Source organism: Geospiza fortis, unplaced genomic scaffold (assembly GCF_000277835.1).
Source record: "Geospiza fortis unplaced genomic scaffold, GeoFor_1.0 scaffold636, whole genome shotgun sequence".
NCBI lineage: Eukaryota > Metazoa > Chordata > Aves > Passeriformes > Thraupidae > Geospiza > Geospiza fortis.
The window spans coordinates 652,786-656,905 of NW_005054435.1; the positions used below are offsets into that span (position 1 = coordinate 652,786).

Consider the following 4,120-nt stretch of genomic DNA (forward strand, 5'->3'; position numbering starts at 1 on the left):
GCCTGACACAGTGCTCTTGTGTCACATTTTTTCTCTTTTTATTGTATGGATGGTTAACTTTTTTTCCTCCTTACATCCTATTTTTAAACTCTGGTGTGCTGGGGGTGGGGTTTTTTTCTGTTTACATTACCCATGCTGCATCTCATAATAAGTCTGCAGATTTATTGACATGATTTAAGTCCAGCTTTGGAAATAAAAGGGCACTGTGTGACTTCTTTGACTTATTATAGGAATGCTGCAAATAAAGAGCCTGTGAGCTTTTCCACGATACACTCCATTTCCAGAGATACATGCCACAAATACACGCACCTCACACACACAGTTATCACCTGAGCACCAGAGGAGTTTAAAAGCGCTTATAAATTTGGATTGCAATGCAATTAGTTATTTTTAATGTGCAAACAAGGAAAAATAATGTCTTTGCAATTTAAGCATTTACTGGGAGCTGCTCAGTTTGTTTGTTTAGGGGGAGACCAGAGGGGAAAAGTGAAGGCCTGCTGTTTAATGCTGACTATTCCCTAAAGGATGTGGAAAACGCTTGGTATGTTTTTCATTTGGGCTTTTTTGTGGTTCCTTTTTTTTTTAAAGCATTGCTTTTGAAAACTTGTTGTCTGGTCCTGCCTGGTGCCTGGGGAAAAGCATGGGCCAGGCAGGGCTGTGGGACCTCTCCAGGGGCTTGGGACAAGAAATGCAGCCCCTAATAGGGATATAAGGGTGTGTCACTGTCTCTGTGGATTTTAAAGACCAAATTTTTGTGTAGTGCTACAGCCAGCTTGACATGGCAGCTCCCATTGGCAGGACCAGCTGTAACTGGGAAGGCAGGAGCTCTCAGGGACCTGTAATCCATGGATTAAAGCTCCCTAAGTACACAGGGACACGATGGACTATAATGGTGCCTTTGAAGCATGGAGGCTCCACCGTGTCAATAATCTGTGGATTAACCAAGCACCTCTTGCAATTCCAACTCAACCCACAATTTTTCTTTGCTGGGAAAATTATTGTTTCAGCCAAGAAAATTGCTGTGGCATTACAGGGAAAAAATACAACCGTGTAAAAACAGGGAGGTTTGAAGAAATAAGGGTACATTTCTACCAAATCTTAATGGACAACAGTGGCAGTGAGCTACAGCTTGGGGGAGAGGCTAACTCCAAAGGGGCATCATTAGAAAATGCAGAGCTGTCTCAAATTAGACATGTTGAAAAGCAAACATACTCGGGGAGATAGGGTATCAAAAAAATCAAATTTTACATGGACTATTTTGTTTCTAAACTGAGACTTATTTATTTTTCCACTTTTAGTGGAAACAGATTCAGCCCTGATCACATCAAAATCGTCACCCTGGAGCTGGTGGCAGCTGGACGCTTCAAAAACCAGCTGAGCCAGGAGATGCCATTTGGGACGCTCAAGGAAATGCCTCATAGTTCTCCTTGTTTCAATCAGAGACCACATACCAGCGCTTCTCTCTTTCACAGCCACCTCTGCCCACGGGACTCAGTGCCGAGTGTCAAACCCAAACAAACAGCGCGTCCCCGGCGGCCCCTGCTACAATGCTCAGTTTGTTCCGCGCCTCTCCTTGCGAGGGGGTGGCAGCGGCACGGGAAGCAGGGATGTGCTGGAGCACGGGGAGGCAGCCAGCTGCCAGCCCTCCCCCCAGGACAGATGTGACCTCCCTTGGCCACTCCAGCACCGGCTGGGTCCCTGCTGCTGGCCCTGCTCATCCTCCCAAGCCTGTACAAAAGCTCCAGGTGGCTGGATGTCGCTCCTGGAGAGGGCAGGCGTCATGGGATAGGTGACTGGTACCAGCTCCTGCAGAGGAAAATATGTCACACTTGGAGAGTCTGACCCAACTCGGAGTAGAGGAATTTTTTCCATAGTCTCAGCAGGGGTTGAGCCCCAGTAGGAGAAATAAGGCAGAGAAATCTGTTTGCACAACTCCAGGCCATTTCAGATAACCAGCCCTGAATGCCACGCAGCTCTACCACAAATCTTTCAGCGCAAGCGCTGGGGGTGTTTTATAATGGAAAGTAATTATTATCCCCTTGTTACGAGCAATAAAAGTAGGGCAGAGACTTTCCTTGTTCAAGGAAATCCCAATATAATCCTTTCCTTTAATCATAAAACAATAGCTACTTTCCTTGGCCAAGTCGTTCTGCCTTCAGCACAGCTCTCCGGGTGTAGGTTGCTCTCTCTCTGTAATGAATTTCAGCAAGGGGATTAGCGGGGAGGAACACACGAACAATTACAAATTACAACCAACACCAGCTTGTTGGTATTTGCTACAGAGTTTCCCACTGTTCCTCTGGAATACTTCAGTCTGACATTATGAGTGAGCGCCCTCAAGAAAATCCTCCAGGGATGGGATGAAATGTCAGGGCACGATACAGAGCAGGAACAGAACCAGGATCTGCATCCTCAAACTGCCGGGGCAGGAAGGCTTGGGAAGGTGCTACAACACAAACCCAGAGTCATTAACTACCAAAGGAGTTAAGGTTGCTTGAGCTATTCCTAGGGAATACTGCTGGCATGGCAGCTGCTCCTGGCCAACAAGGTGTTTGCTAAAGGGGAGAACACGAGAGGCTGGCACAGGACAGGGAGCTGTGGGAGAGGCAGGGACAGGCAGGGACAGGCAGGTCACCAGAGTGACTCCCAGAGCAAGAGCAGAGGACACTGAGCTCCGGTACCTCCAGCAACAACCTGAGCACTCACATTCTGGAGTGGAAAGCTGTGCCATGAGCACACTGGAATTCCTTATGCACTTCTCCCCTTCTAGTTTTTAGTTGGAATATTTATTGGAAAACCTGTCAAGTGCAGAGGGGTTGATTCCCACAGCTCCCATCAGACATGCAGTTTCCCTCCGTGTCAGGAACACCACCACACACGTACACAGGATTACAAACCACAGCCAGCCCACAGGCACTGCTATTCCCACTCACTTCCCTACCTCTACACACACAGTATTCCCACAACAGTGACTCAGGAATTCTCCTTTGCCATGTCACCACACCACCCTTATTGCCACCAAGGGTTTCTCACCTGCCATGGCACAGAGGAAGAACAGCAGCTTTCCAGAAAGCTGGAAGAGCAGAGCAAAACAGCAGCAATACCTGCGCACAGTGCTTGTCTGCAATACCTGGGGAAGAGACTGCATCCCTGTGCTGCCACCAGAATGGGGTCCTGCAGTGGTGCTGACCCCAAAGGAATGATGAGTTTTCCTACTGAATTCAGAGTTTGGCCCATTTGAGAATTGTTTAGGCTGGAAAAGCCCTCTAAGACCATTAAGTGCAGTCACTAACCCAGCACTGCCTAGGCCACGGGTAACCCATGTCCCCAAGTGCCACAGGCACACATATTTTAGATACCTCCAGGGATGGTGACTTCACCACTGCCCTGGAAAGCCTGTTCCAATGTTTGACAACCCTTTCCATGAAGAAGTTTTTTCTAATATCCAATCCAAACCTCTGCTGGCACAGCTTGAGGCCATTTCCACTTCTCCTATTTGGGAGTAGAGACCACTACATATTACTGGTAACCACAGTAATATATGTTATATTTGTAGCTGATCCCTCAAAATTTCAAATCCCTGAATTATCATCTGAACACAAATCTTTCTGATTGCACTTACTGTCCAAAACTGGATTCGGTTTTAGTATTTTGTACCTTCAGCTTTAAAAGTGTGCAAAGGAAACCTTAGGCCCTGAAAGTCCTTAATGAATACTCAAGGTGCACTCTCATAATGATTTGTTGCATATCAGAGTAATTTCACAGATGCTGTGTCTCATTTTCCCTAGCTGAAAAAGGGCTGCTGAAAATATGTAAACATTTGTCAAATGTTTGAAAATGGAAAGTATCAAATGTAGTGCTGAAGCTGTTGATATTTACATATTTCTACCAGCAACTCTTAGTGTTAGACCTGGCAGATCTCAGCCACAGCAGCAAAGACTCCAAGATCCAGCATGGATATTGTCTCCCACATGGATCCCCACCATCCCCACGAAGCAGCACACACCATTTCTTAGCACTGGTTCCTGAGGGGCTGCAGTGGCTGAGAGCACAGGATGGCTCATCCTGGATGAAGCACATCCAGCCTCAGCACTGCTCCTGGGTGTCACTCAGCAAATTG

The 4,120-nt window shown here is 47.0% G+C and overlaps 1 protein-coding gene across 3 annotated transcripts in view; it reads right to left on the reverse strand.

Annotated features, from left to right (window-relative positions):
* The window catches only part of NDNF (neuron derived neurotrophic factor), a 22,175-nt gene that overhangs the window by 8,779 nt on the left and 9,276 nt on the right, over positions 1–4,120 (reverse strand). The window lies entirely within an intron of this gene.